Source organism: Filicampus tigris, chromosome 3 (genome assembly GCF_054856515.1).
Source record: "Filicampus tigris isolate MCC_2025a chromosome 3, RoL_Ftig_1.0, whole genome shotgun sequence".
Lineage (NCBI taxonomy): Eukaryota > Metazoa > Chordata > Actinopteri > Syngnathiformes > Syngnathidae > Filicampus > Filicampus tigris.
Genome location: NC_141219.1, coordinates 25,993,889 through 26,009,735, shown reverse-complemented (window position 1 = coordinate 26,009,735; position 15,847 = coordinate 25,993,889). Strand labels below are relative to the sequence as shown.

General features: G+C 41.1%; 1 protein-coding gene across 3 annotated transcripts in view; it reads right to left on the bottom strand.

The window, feature by feature from the left end:
- Positions 1 to 15,847, bottom strand: part of entrep2 (endosomal transmembrane epsin interactor 2) — a 97,926-nt gene that overhangs the window by 81,168 nt on the left and 911 nt on the right. The window contains exon 1 of one of the 3 annotated variants that reach the window (XM_086026835.1): positions 12,417 to 12,577. The exons of the other annotated variants lie outside the window; for them this stretch is intronic. The gene's annotated coding sequence lies outside the window, so the exon portion shown is untranslated. Of the gene's footprint in view, positions 1 to 12,416; positions 12,578 to 15,847 lie in introns of those variants that run through there. 3 annotated transcript variants of the gene reach the window in all.

Below are 15,847 nucleotides of genomic sequence, written 5' to 3'. Positions count from 1 at the left end.
TAAGGGATTTCATTTAATGCTATCTCCTGAATAAATTAGTCCTCAGTGAGCAGCTCGGTCTGAATTGAATTTACACATCTATTTGGAACCAATTTATCTATTGTAAATTACGCCCACATTTGGGTCTCCCTTTCAAGCAGTTCACCTCACGTAACATCTGACACTTCACACATTCTAACTAAAATCATCATTTAGGCCATTTACCCAGTTTTTTGGGGGGGAGGGCCTTTATTTATTTTTTGCCTTTTTGACTCTATCTTGTTCAAATAACATAGAAGCATTTGTTTACTTAAAGAGACACTTGGGTGAGCTTAACATTGACACTTATGTAATAGGCTTGCATGTAAAAATGACATTAGTGTTAAAGTGCCCCCCCCCCCCCAAAAAAAAGTCTCTGTCGTGATTTAAGGACTTTTTTGTGATTAGATTTACGACAAATTGGCACACCCCCTTTTGGGGCCTGTCTTATGTTATGTTTTCGGTCTCAGCTGTCTACGTCAAGGGAGGGAGCCAAGCGTGGTAATATTGCTCGCTTTGTCAGTTTTGTTATCTAAAACGGCGACTGATTGCCACCAAAATGCAAATGCACATTCCTACTCTTGTCCACTTCAACCTGTGAAAGCATAAAAGTGTTCTGCTCCAAATTGGACGCCGTGTTGTAAGTCGAAAAACTGGGGCCATTCCTCATCCAAATAATTGTGCACGTCTACTTATTCCCACTTCAGTCTCTGTAAATATCCTGACTGGTGTTTAATGCCTCGCCCGTCAGCAAAGAAGCAGTGTTATTATTTTTTTTAAGCAAAGAAGCAGTGTGTGCTCGCCCCAGCATAAAGCTATGTAGCTCTGCTCACTTCCATATTTCCTCATTCTCATATAAATCACCCACGGAGAGGTTAATCCTTTTAATATGTTGAAGTGGGCATTAGTAGGGATGTTCACCTAAATTTTGGTGCCAATTGATCGCTGTTTTTGGACGTTATAAGCAATGAAAGCACAATGATTTCCAATGGATAGATCGGTAGGAGGCGCGGCCGTTGGCCTAATTAACGAGAGGCGTTATTCATGGAGTTACTTATTTCCTAATGTCTCCAAAACGAATGGATCAAATAGAAAATGGCAACTCTTTTCATTTTTCTGATCAAAATATATATAAAATGAACTTGTTAGTGAAAACATGGCCATCCCGGACCCACCGTCCCTTTAATAGTACCATCAGAGATCGTACGATTGAAGTCATGGTAGATTTTACTAGATGTCTGACCCAAGATAGCGCACGGCAGATCTGTTAGTGTCCAGCCCACCAAAAGAATAGGAATATTGACTGTGACTAAGTGCAATTCCCTTGACAAGCATAAAGAGAAACTACCGCCCTGTTAGGGAATTATTTCATATGGTGAGGGTGAGGTCTGATCCACCATGTGGTAATAAATCCTGAAAGGTTAAAAAAGAAGAAGAAGTTAAACTATTCAGAACATTTTAGGAAGCTAACTTTTCCCTGGAAGTAGAAGAGCCGGCATCTGAAGATGTAGCAGCAGAATACTTCTCAGTGTACTTTTAATGAAACATTTACTCAAAATCACATAACGCTGCAATAATTGCTGCACAGTTTGAAATCTGCTTAAGTGCACATACACACACTTTGATGTGGAAGGTTCCTAGCTGTGATAATAAGCACCGTTTGGGGAATATTGATTGGTAGAAAGAAGTGTAAAGACAGCATATTTGCTGGTTGTGCGCTGCAGCGCTGTGATTGTAATAGAAACTTGTCCTGAATACAAAATGGTAGACTTAGTAAAGTAGAAACAATTTGATGCATTTTCCCCCCCAGACAACAAAACATAATATGAATTAAATATAAGGAACATTTTTTAGGGAGGTGCAGATAAATGTGACATGGTTTCATCCAAGATGTAACATTCAGGTACAGCCTGTAGTAGCCCCTTTAACAGAGATTCTGCAGAACTGCTGCATCAGAGTGTTTTTCAGAGTTCCGTTTCCCGTTTGCCGCGGCTGAGGCTTCTGGGTCCTAAAAGGAGATGCATTTCCATGCCACGCTGAGCCTTTTGTTTCAAATAACGCTCAGCAGGGGAGGGGCGGGGGTGACGGTTGAACGAAGTTTGTAGACGCAAATGGTAATGGAAGCCTGTTTAAAATGATAGCCGGACCAGCCTATATTTGTTCTGGCCAGACAATAAGGCGGATAGACGGCTGGTATAAGGGTACCCCGGCTCCAAGCGGAAAGTCATTAACGGACCGTGAAATTTTAGTAAAATGCCCAGCTCTGTTTTAATAAATGACTTGGCATCCCACAATCACGTGTGTGACATCAGCACCAGGATCTGGTGTCCCTTTTAGAATACCTGTTGGACAGACACATTGCTTGCAGCAGAGTGGGAGAATTGCAGAGCTGAGCATTTTACTAAAAATTGAGCGTCAATTATTCGTCATCCGTCTGCAGCGTGGGTACCCTTCCGTCGTCCGTCATTCGCCTTTATTTCGGAGGGTGGGGGGAATAGTACCGTCTATAGGCCGGTCCTCCTCTGATTTTAAACGGGCTTCCGTCTGTGATTCCGACGGCAAACTTCAATAGCACCCCCCCCACATTGCAGTTCTGACACTACTAGATTATTGGCAACTCACAGTGTCGTTTATACAGAAGGGAACGTTTCCAGTTTTAACAGGCTGTATAAAGGAAGCAAGTGGGACACAGTAAGTCAATAAAAGTGTAGATTCTAAGGGGATGGGGGTGAGGACTGGGAAACAAACTGCAACCAAAAGAACTACTTGGGGGAAGGAGGTGGACATAAAATACCAACTTAAAGAACCGATGGCCTACATAACAGCTTCCTCATTTCACACACAGCAGACACCCACAGATTTCCCTTCATCCCCCGCAGCGCAGGATCAAAATCAGCAGTGACATCCCTCTTACTTACTCCTCTCCCTTCTCACAGTGTCAACCCATCTCCATCTTTTTCATTAATTAAGCAGCATTTGAAAGCCCAAACAGCAAAAAACAAATAAAATCTTCTTGGTATGCCATTGTTGGAAAATTTCAGCAGGTCACTCACTTGGGATGTAAGGTCAATTATTAGTTCACAAACAATAACCTTTTTCCAATGCGTGTTTCAATCTCTGAAATACAGGAATCAGACAAAGTAAGATCCGGGCTTCTCTTCTTACCTCGCAAACACTCACACCAATGGGGCGAAGTGAGAAAAGGGCGCTGTCTAAGATGCGAGCCTCACATATATAGTGTTATGCTGTCAGATAAGTCTAATCAAAAACGTTGGTTCTGATCTTCTCCATCTCTTGTTAATCACTTCAAGGACCAGGTCGTCTGGCCCGGAGACATCCTTGGCCACAAGGACTTCTAGCTCTGTCAGATATCCCTCAAAGCCACATTCCATTAAATTAGACAAAGCTCTATGCGTGCAGTTATGTGAAGGCCTGTTGGTGTGTGTGTTACACAAGACACAAATTGTTTTATTTCTTCCCTTTCTATTGATTGTTACGACTGCTTATGTGTAAGGACATTTTGAGGTTTGTGTGTCATGACCAAAAATGTGTAATTGCAATTACCCTCTGATCAACATATGGCTAATATATTGGCTAATATTCAGGCATCCATCTAGAGTCAGTAATTACCAGCCTGATGCTAATATTGGACAAATCCTTCACCATCTGGCCCCAGCACTATTCTCTTCTGCCAAAAAAATGAACATTTTATTTTCTTCCGAAAGTGTCCAGCACACCACTGCGGAAATATAGAAAAAAATCGGAATAAAAGATACAGTTTACTGTGCTCACCTTATGTTTTATGTAAATGTGTGTGCCCTAATGATTCTAGGAGTTTGGTTGTCGGAGCTGTACTGTATGTATCACCCAAGATGGTCAATGAAAAATAAAAGACTTTAAAATGATGCTGCAACACCGCAGGGGGGATGGTGCTGACTACATTGAAGGTGACAAATCAGATCACTGCCAGACTTTGACGAATTGAGCGCGTGTGTGCCCGTGTGTGTTGAATTCCCTGGACCCCCTGCTAATCTGGTGACCTTTTAGACACGATTACCAGCTGGTACAGGCAACCTTTTGACCCGAATCGTTTACCCGTAACGCTAATTTATTATGTCAGATCACACATACTCACTGGAATCAAATATTGTCATAAATATTACTTGAGCTAGGAAATAAATGCAGTCATTTGATGTTAAGGGGTCATTCTAGTCTGACTTGTGATAAAAAGAGTAGCATCTCTGTCCAGTAATCACCAATAATCTACTTAAACAGTTGATATGGCGGACCAGCCAGGGCACCTTTCATGTCGTAGGCATTAGCGAGAGTGTTTAGCATGCGCATTCATTGACTTTAGTCAGTTTGTCAACAAATTTATCCCTGTCAATAATGTATTCAGCCACTATGGCAATTCTCTACAGTAAGTGGAGCCAGACAGCAAGCAATAATTGTTTTATCAATAGTTATAGAAACGAGTGTTCACAAAACCACCGTAGTGAACCCCTGAAAAAGCAGCGAATATCAGTGTTCAACACTTACCGTCTTTAGATCATAATTTGTAACCTGTGTGTGTGCTTTGCTATGAAAAGCTATTTGAGTCGCATGTTTTTATAGAAAAAGCTGGATGACGTAGGCTACAAGGTCCTAGTTACTGTATGTACATTTACAACGTGTGCCTGTCTTGACAAAAGCAGAATGACTGCGAAAGCCCGAGCGCGCCTGAAGCTATCTGTGTTTGAACAGTTGCAAAGCAATCAGTTGCACTGCCCACATTTACCCGCCAAGATGTTTGCACACATAAAAGTGCCATCAAACACAACACTGTGCTAATCCAAGAACAAGGGGCGGGGCAACGTGGAGTGTCAGTTTTGTTCCACCAAGCTGAAGTTAAGGTTTGTGCAATATTGCAGACACAAGTCAAACATTTCAACAAAAGTGTCTGTGAGTGCAGATATGGAAGCTATTGGAGGTGGGCACATGATGACCTGTTGCAGCACGCCACTCAAGAGAAGCTTTTAGAAAACCTTGCTCAGGTTTGAAGGAGAACCAAGCGAATGTTTCGCTCTCTTTCAGAGTGGATGAAAGACAAGTCAGCATCATAAAGCGTCTCTTTCCTGTTTGCTTAGTGGGAAAAAGGGAGTCGATTAGAGGTAAACTTCCTCGGTGTGAATAAAAAGGCCTTCTTTGATCAATAAAGATACCGAAATTCTCACGAATATGAATGTTTCTCTTCTGTTTGACAGACGTTTGACTCTCCGTCCCGGCTAGGCTTAGCTTGACCCCGTGGCCTTCTCTATTCAACGATCTGCGTGCAGACCTGCAGGGTCGGCGGGCCGATGCTGTTTGTAAAGAAGTGCAGCATCAAGCATTCTGGCCGACACATCCTGAACTGCAGCTGGGTCAGATCATCACATGGCCGCACAACAAACAAAAGCACGCTTAGGAAAGAAAGAGGAGGCTTTAGGGGGGAGAGCTGTGATGGATGCGTGTACCAATATTTGCTGCATCTGAAACATAAAACAACCACCCCCCCCCAAACACATGGTGTAGCCTACCGTGGGGTTTTATGTGGGTGCATTGAAGGATGCCTATGTTAGAAGTGATCATGCATATGTGTGGGTGTGAAAGGTTTTTTTTTTTTTTTTTGTGCCTAAACAGTCTCAATCACAAAATTCTGGTTTCATTCATCCCATTTGTTTGTTCTCTTCAGTAACATGTTTCATAGCTTTGATTGACAAGTCTTAACAATAATCAGCAGTTTCTCTTGCGCACAATGCATTCAATTCAGCAATTCTTCTTGTTGGAAAGCCATCCGGGTTTGCTCTACCCCAACAACATTTGATAAATGGATGAATTTTTTGTTTAAAATGCACAAGTACATATTTTCAACTGTTTTCAAAAATACATACCGGTAAAAGAATTACACATTGTTTACCATAGCTATGCTTTCTCAAGGGTAAATTCAATTCATACTGTGTTGTATTTTTTTTTTGCACACAACACAAAGAAACAACCACCATGCGTGCAGGTATGCCAGGAAAAATGTCAGCATGTAGAAGCGTTACAGCCCCCTTTGAAAAACAATAACAGTACCGGTAAATGTCAAAATACATTCCATACGAATTCCGTTGCCTCTTTCCCTCAGTAAAAATGTTGCCTTGGCTACAGATGTGGGTCTTGCCTATGGCTGATGGCTTCTATGATGATAATTAATACTAATAGGTTGGTTAATTAAGGCAAAACAACATTATAAGGCGAGTTGCGAAATGCAAGTCAGGTCTTTCACAGATGACTGCTCCAACAGCATGGCATTGTACAAAAATGCCAGCTTGCTACTTCATCAGACAAATATGGCATGGAGCGAGGAGAGAACAAAACATTCCGGAAGAAAACAAGGGAGGAATATGAAAAGGAAATGCCATCTTTCATCCATCCATTTTTATTATTTTTTTTTTTTTCTACCCAACACATTTAGAGAAGCTCAGATCGTCCTGAACATCCCATAACAAAAAGCTATCATCGTACAAGTGGTTGGGAGACCGAGATCGTGTACAATGTCTGGTTGAGGCTCTAACGAGTTCGACAGAAGCACATGAAGGGGAAGGAATTAAAGAAAGCTGATTTTTTCAAATTGAATGTTATCAGTGTGCGTGCGTGCACGCGTGCATGTGTGTGTGTTAACAAACGGTATTTTTCCACAATGTAAGTGCTCACTGGTTACACCGGAGTACAGGCAGCATGCACTAGAGGGTCCTCAGAGTAATAGGAGGCAGCAGGCAGCATCCCTACTTATTATGGAAAGGTGCTGTGGGAAAGTGAATTATTGCTCCTGAGCGATACCTCAAATGCGTGTTCTCTATGACATCATTACAAACTGCTTAAGGTACACCAGTGAGGTCACTGTAAAGAAATGCTAAAAGGCGCCACAGGGTCACGGAAAGAATGAAAGCCGACACAAAGCCCGCTGATTGATGGTGTTGCAACTAATTCAGTTGGTCAATATTCAGATGTGAGTGAGATGCATCGTAGCTGAGCAGCCTCATGCAGCCTCAGTTGACAGATGGGGATTAATGGCTGCATTAACGCAACACAATACACAGTGGGGGAAATGCTTCTCTCTGAACGTGTTAATCACAAATGAGCGTTATTACGAATGCAATTATCAATAAAGCATGTAGACGATCTCAATGGATGGTAGAGCTAGCTAGATATGCTGTCGCCATGAGAGGTCAAATGATCCTCGTGGGAAGCATGTGACTGGTTGAGCGATCTCTGCATTCTGATGAATGTGGCAAATCGAAATGATTACGGCAAAAGAATTCCCAGTGGCCTCGTTTTGAGCAGACAGACGAGGGAGCAAACCTCCATTAGGGTTAAATTGTGAAAGGCATTTTCACACAGATACGTATAAAAGTTTGGGTGGGTTGGCTTTGAGGAATTTAGCGAAACACAATGGCTAATCTGCTAGCTAACATCGCGTTATTCATTTCGTTGTCAAAACAGCCGTGCCACTAATCCAAGCTACAGAGAAGTTCCCTCAATAAACATGTTTAAAATTCCTCCACTTTTATTTTTTAATCAATGAACCTGTTGAAAAGTCAATTACAGCTTGCGTGCTGTCTTCCTTCTAAGCAATTTACATCATAACGGAACATCTGCTTCAACGACTATCTTCTGTAGTCAGGTCCATAAATATTGGGACATGGACAGCATTCTGATCATTTTGGCTCGAAACACCATCACAGTTTTGGGGAATGAAGCAAACAAAATGTGCTTTAACTGTTGACTTTCAACTTAGGGTATTTAAACGGACACTTGGACGGGCTGAACATTGGCACTTATATAATAGGTATGCAAGTAAAAATTACATCAGTACTAAAATTCATCCCCCTAAAAGACTGTAGTGATTCATGGGCTTTTTTGGGATGAGATTTACAACAAATTGGCAGAGCTGGGCATTTTACTACAAATTGAGCATCCGTTATTCATCATCCGTCTGCAGCGTGGATACCTTTTCGTCGTCAGTCATTAGCTTTTTTTCCGGGGTAAAAAAATAGTAGATACTATATCCCGGTCCGCCTCAAATTTTAAACGGGTGTCCGTCGGCGATTCCGACTAAACTGGTCGGTCCCGTTATTTCGACAATATTAGCGACGTATTTACAATGACTTTGAATGGACACATTGTGATCGGTCCCTGACGTGACTCCCACCACGTGCTCGCCGCGGTCATCGAAGCCTCGCCACGAAAATAGACTAACGACGGACTGTAGACAGATGGCGGACTAAATAAAGGGGCTTCCGTCTATGCTTAATCCATCTATTTTCAAAAAAATTTCAGGGTTCGTTAGTCGTCAGCCAAACAGGCGTCCGTCAGAGACGGATAAACAGACTGGTCCGTCAGATAGATCTGACTACACCGTTCACCTGATTTGGATATAAATAGCTTCAAATCAAAGCTGAAAGTCTGCAGTTAATGCACATCTTGTCTGTGTCATTTTCAAATCCACTGCGGTGGTGTTTAGAGCCAGCATTAAAATTGTGTCAATGTCCCAAAATTTACAAACCTGACTGTATCTTCCACAGTAACATAGGTTTTTCACTGACACTTCAAATATTTAAATTATGGCAAAAATAGGCCTAAAATCATCATTCAGGACATTGACGCTGTTTGCTGAATCACTCTGCCCGGGTCAAACGGCATCATTAAAAGGTTTGTTTATTTGTGGTGCCATCAGAGCTATTGATATCCTCTCATAATAAGATGTTCCTGAGCCTGTCTGCATTCAAGAGATCATTTTCAACCACCAGAGCGTATTTCATCAGACCTGGATCCGTGTGTGCATGTGTGTGTGTGGGGGTGTGTGCGTGTGTGTGTGTGTGTGTGCGTGAATGTGTGTGTGTGCTACGAAGTGTACATGCTGCGGGGACTGGAGGTAATGAAGCAGATCATTATTGATGACTCATATGCTGAAGAAAGATTGTAGCACTTGCAGTCAAACTGAAAGAAATAATACTTCAGATTTATTGAAATTGTGAACCTTCCACAGTAAAATTATTTGTTAAGGAAGGTTGTTGTTATCTTTTTAGTAAGGGTTTTTTTAGCACGGCCTAACAAAAAGATAACTGTTTTTCTTTTGACGACGTTATTGTGTCCAAATTATGTCCAAAATCCAGATTTTTGTGAAAACTAAACCACTTGACTGCATTCTGTCCATGTGAGCTTGTACAGGCACAGCCAAGCTCTCATTGCAGAACAACGATCGCTTTTGGACTGAAATAGAGTGTCCGTTCTAGGGCTGCTCGATTAAGGGATTTTGAACCGTAACCGAATTTTCTGGATAAAACGATGTGAAAAACGTTCAAATCGGCACGTTCGATTTAGTTATTTTTGGTGTATCTAAGCCACCGTAGTTTCCTCTGCATTTCCGCTTCCTCCCACTAGCGTGCAGTCCGAAACAACGACAGCATCCATGGAACCGGCGATTCTGCTATGTGCTCAGGCAAGTGAGCGTTTAGTTAATAAATCGGGCAAAAATAGATCTGTAGTGTAGTGTGTGTCCCGCATGTACAATACAACCCGTGAGCAAGTAACTCAGCGTCTGAAAGTCGTCCCTTTTTTTTCTCCTCTACAACGGACCTCTGGTCCAGCTTGGACTATGCATCCGTACTTAAGCTTGACAGTGCATTGTATTATTGAGTGACAGTTTTGCACTAATCATTGATTTATGTAAGTAAGTAAGACCAGGGAGAAATGTGAAAGGCTAGTCACTAGCTGGTTGGCAAAATGACTTGCTGACAGACTGTTTGGTTTACAGACTTGACTGTCTACCTTCTCTCATGTTGATGATTTCGTTTCAGATGGTATATGCACTTTCTTCTTTCATTATTGGTTTAGTTAAGAACAAATCTGAAATCTATTGTGTGAGTAAAATCCTGTTAATCCCAATGGACATTTCTGTGTGTATTAAGTTAAATTAACTGGCATTTTGAGTTCAAAGAAAGAAAAAATAAGTTGAAATAAAAGACATTCAAAATACTTCATTTTTCATTATTTTTTATTTTACAAAGAAATCGTAATCGTAAAATTGTGTTTGAGAGAAAATTATCGGGATTTTCTTATAAGGCTAATTCGAACCGCCCTAGTCCGTTCAAACTCTTGTTGTCGGTGTGCCAGCCTAACATTGTCTTTTCATTCCCGCTCTTCTTCCCCTCCTAGCCTGAGACTTGCTATCCTGCTCGACCAGCCGTCACTTCCTGTCCATGTCGTTGTGATGCGGAGGTCTGCAGATGGTAGCGGGTTTCGTCCGACAGACACATTTCTGTGCTGTGTCTGGCCAGCAGGTTCACCTGAGAGCTCTTGGCTGTGAAATCACTCTGCCCTGCTGGCTTTGGCCCATGAACGACAGAGCGAGCCAAAGGACTTCTGCAGCTGTCAGTAGCTGACAAGCAGAACAAATTACATCTCCATAAATTAACTCAGAAGTGATTCAAACATATGTGCCGCCTCTGTCTCGTTTTCTCTTAATTTCGTTTTTTCTTTTTTAAGGAAATGCATGTTAACAGAGACAGAAAAGGCATCCGCGTTTGCAGTGTCTCTTTTGTCTTGCTAACTCCCTTCTACTCCGTTAAGCACCGAGAAGGGAGAAAAAAAATTAATTGTAGGCAATTAACTTCAAAGAGGTTCGTTTACTCAACTTTGCAAGTAGCCAATCATATTGTGCCTTGATTAGTTGCCCCTTCAAAAAAAAAGGGGTCATTAGTCACAGCCAGTATTAGCAGTTATTGAAACCTTGACTTTTTAAAACCACGGTCGATTCTTGTGACACACCTTAAAATAACTTGATTATCCAATTAATTGTTGAGCAAATTGGTTGTCGAGCTCACAGTTTTTATAAGACTTGCGACACACTAATGTCAGGAAATAATGTATGCGACACTACTGCAGTGATAATTTTCGGGATGCCCTTAAAAAGGAAGTCAACCCAAACATATTTTATTCAAGAATATGTTCTATGCAGGCTCACTAGTTGAAACAAGGCATTCTGACAAATATTGCGTTTGTGGAATAAGAGTTAATCCACCCGTTTTCAGCCATCATTGGGGGTGACCATTTTGTCACTTCTGTCGACTAAAAATGACATCACAGTTGCTCAGGGCTCAGGTAACGACAAATCACAGCTCACCTGTTTTCTGAAGCTGAGCCATGATTGGTCATTATCTGAGCCCTGAGCATCTGTGATGTCATTTTTCCAGTCAACAGAAGTGACAAAATGGCCTTGAGATGGCTAAAAGTGGGTGGATTTTGCTGCTTAACTCATATTCCACAAACGTAAGATTCCCCTTTGAAGTGGAAGTCAACGCAAGTATTTTTTTTTTCAAGAATATGTTCTATGCAAGCCCACTAGTTGAAGCAGGGCATTCTCATAAATATTGCGTTTGTGGAATAAGTGCCAATCTACTCGTTATTAGCCGTCTCTGGGGGGGCGGCCATTTTGTCTTCTGTCAATTGAAAATGACATCACAACTGCTCAAAACGACCAATCACGGCTCAGATTCAGAAAAAAGGTCAGCCGTTTTCAACGGCTAAAAACGATTGCATTTTCCTGCTCAATTTATATTCCACAAATGCAAGATTAATCAACTATTTATCAACTATATATTTCAACTATTGGGCCAGCTAGGAACATATTCTTGAAAAAAATATGTTTGGGTTGACTTCCGCTTTAAAGATTAAATTTAGGGGTGCTTGGGTACCCTCCTGACTTTGACAAAAATTCTCACAGACACACAAAAAGACTGTGTAGACAATCTGTGCATTTCAAGAAAGTATTGTTGATTCTTGGCTACACTCTGGCCACCATGTTTCAGCAGCAAGCGTCAACAGATTCTGCTCTACTCTGTCCATGTATGTTTGTGTGTCATACAAAAGACTGCAAAGGGTTCCGCAGGCGATTGTTGGGACTTGTTGGAAAGCTCATCAGCTCACGGTCCACAAAGGATGAATGCAGACTTTTTTTTTCATCTGGCTATTTATTTAACATCTTAAACCATCAAGCAGTCCTCTTCACAAACTGGATTAAAGCCAAAGATTACAGTCCTGATGTATGAACGAATGCACACCGCCTTATATTGAAATTGTTATGAGGTGCATTTGCCTGCAGTGGTTGCTAATGCATACAAATGTACTGAAATACAGTACATACTTTAATAGGTTTGGATAGAAGCGTGTGTAGGAGGAAGCAGCAATTTCTCTTTGCAGGGAGTCAAGATAACGCTTACAGCCACACTCGCACATCAACTTGCTCATTAGCTCAGTTCACACACATGTCAAGATGTACAAAAAAATGTAATATAATAATATAATATAATGTAAATGTAAGAAGGACAAATCTTAACTTGTGTTGAAGTGCAGATATTGTGGAGGAGTCCAGGGCTGTCGCTATACTACTGCCGGACAATAGCGTTTCAGTCTTCAGCTTGACAACAACAAAGCGCCTCAGTCCAGTGTGTAATAGCAACCATTGTTTTCACACCGCAAACATGATGGTGCACAATTGGTGGAGTTATGACACGGCCAGACTGACAAACATGTATCCCAGCGAGCAGCTGTCGGGACATAAACTCTTTCGGTTTGTCAAATAAGCTCAAGGCACCCATCCTGAAGGCGTGTTGGCCTTTGCACTCTGACCCCTGTGGCTACTTCCTATTCCCTTGTAACTGTACCCTCCCGCAAACACAGATGGCCCTGATGGCACCGAGGAGACCCTCACTCGCTCCTCCTCCTCCTCATGCACTCTGGCCCAGCAACTCTATAATTAATGGAGTGGCCCTGCACAGGGGTCTCTGGCAGAAAATCAAGGAAATGTGCGCTCATGAATGCAAAAACAAAAAAACACCATGAAATTTTAACATGGTAAAAACACGGATGTTATATTCCAAAAAGAGCTGACCGTGAGCAGAGTAGTAGGATCTGTATAGTATTTACATACATTGCGTGTGCATGGTTAGTCATTTGCACCGTCGCTATATTGTTTTTTTTTTAAGTGATCTTTTTCTAAAAATATGTTTTTACAGTATACTCAAGCACTGTAATCTCCTTGCATGTGTGGAGAGATTAGCTCCAGCTTCAGTGACATCAAAGTGTTGATTAATTTTTGTGACACGACATTGGGTGTGGGCGGCACGGTGCCCATCTGGTTAGCAACTCCGCCTCACAGTACAAATGTCCGGGGTTTGAATCCGGGCTCCGGCCTTCCTATGTGGAGTTTGCATGTTCTACACGTGCGTGCGTGGTCGGGCTCTGCAATTAATCGAAATTCAATTACAATTATGATTACTACACTCCACGATTACAAAATTGGCATAATCACAAAAAAACTTTGTTAACATGCATTTATATCCAACGCACTATTTTTATTTACACAAGGAAATCATATTTGAATTTATACATTTGCACCTTTTTAATTTTAATTTTATACTAACTAATCCAAAATCCAAAGGGAACTTATATAATTATAGCGTTTCAAAGATGTATTTGTCTTATATAAAATATATGTTTATTTTATTTTATTTTTTTACATTTAAACACTTTCTTGTTTTGCATCAAAAAATAAATGATTGTTTGAATAATTGTGATTTCAATTATTACCAAAATTATCGTGATTAATCATTTTTTCATAATCGAGAAGCCTGCGACCTGGACATGGGGTGTTCCGAAAAGGAAGCGGACTCACAATCAAAACTGTCTTGCTTCAGTGGTTTCAAAGTACTTTTGCCAGGTGTGACCATACACGTCGTTATCAATCAATTTTACACTTGTGTGACTGTTAAGAACGTTCAAATGTTACTTAATAGATATAGCTATATACTGTAGGTATATAATAGAAGATAATGACAGTTTCAAACTAGAGCAACTTCATTTTCAATTTCCATTTTCCTAAGTGGTAAAAAAACCAAAAACAGTCTGCAATCCAAACAAATCTCAATGTGACCAACATGAAACTGTCTTCACCCTGAGACAGGGATGACGCTACAAAGGGGAGCTATGGCCCTGTCAGAAATCTGTGCAGCCCCAGCTAAGAAAGCTGCCCCTCTAGCATTTTAGTTGATATTCTAAAATCTATTTATAAATTATTTTCTCAACCCCCCCCCATGTATCGGTCAAGCACTCCATTAGCCCCGGGAGAGAAAAAAATCCTGAAGCCGCGTGCCTGCCCTTAGACATTCCGATAATGTTCAAGAAAAGAAGCAGCGCGTTGTCACTACCTGCATATAGTAAGTGTCCAATAAGATGATGATGCAGTCTGATGTCATTCCTATTCTGTTTACAGCCGCATTTGTGTAATATTGGAAGGACTGCTATGATGTCATCCTCTCTGCCACTCTCTTTGGCATTTTAATGAGCGCATCTTCCCACATCCATGTCTTGTTTTTCAGGAAATTGCTATTTTTGCTAAGTTTTATAGCGCGCTGAATTGGAAGTGCTGACAATCCGGAGGGTCCATGACTGACAGTGGCCCTTATAAATAATATTTTTGAGCCCTCCAGTCTTCCCCCCCCCCATGGGCACCTAGCACTACCCTTGCCAAAAACAGAACAGAAAACCGAAATAAAAAATGTGCTTGTGCTCACAATCAACCAGTCACATTCAAACTCACATTAAATAAAAGTCAGCACACACTTGTGTATGCCTCTGATTAAAGCCAGATAAAGTTCAGATGGTCTAGTAAGCTTTTCCTGGCATTTTTGTAGTCACATCTTAGAGCACAAGCCATGAGCCACAGAGAGCCTTCACAGCATGAGAGGGATCTCTTTGTTGAAGGTTGTGAGTCAGGAGGAGGGTGCAAAAGAATGCCCAAGGCATAAAACAAAGGCACAAAACATTATGCAGTCAAGACAGTCCATTATGGCAAAGAGTAACATTACCAAGAACCGTACGGTCCTCCACAATAGATGAAAAGAGTCAAAGAAAACTGGCCACAGAGGCGGCCGAGAGCCTGACAGCAACGTTTAAGGTGTTGTTGTTCCGCAGTATGGCATGTGTAAATATGGAACAAAAACTTGAATTACAGGAATTTCTGGCAAGTACTGGCTATTTAGTGTGACAATCTTTATGTGTCTGGGCTACAACGTACGGTGTCAGTACAAAAAGCCTAATCTTATAAAGGAAAAAATGTAGCGAACACGTGGGAAAATGTTATTCTTGTCTTAACATGTTTGTCTTTGCTTAATTGAATCAGATTCTTCAGTTGTGAGGTGTTGCTAGGACTGACTCAGGCAAAAAGAAAAAGTGTGTTTCATCTGGAACTTTTCTATTTTCAATCTATTTCCTAGATACTGAACTTTTGGCAAAAAGCTTGAAGGCAAGATCATGGCCACCAAAGCCATGTTGATGTCATTCTCGCATCACATAACCACACGCTTACTAATCATCAAAAAAGATTGCTCTGATGTCATCCACATATTTTTCAAGAGGACAGATTTGTATAGTATTGAGTATGGACTGCTAGGACATCATGGGCTGTATTAACTTGTGGCATAGTCTTAAATTAATTTCTTATTGCACAGTATTCTCACAATAAATGCTGTAAAGCCACTACATTTAGTGCTCATCCAATTTGACTTAATTGGTCTGAAAAATGTTTATTTACTACAAATCTATCTACGCCTGAGACATATATTGACAGAACAATTGTCTTCCACTAGATGGCAAATCGTCAGAGTACAGTATCCACGTTTTGTGACATTTTTGTTTGGAGTTGTGTCTTCAAATTTCTTCTAATGTGACGGTGTGCCTTAAGTCGTAATGAAGGTTGGCAAACATTGCT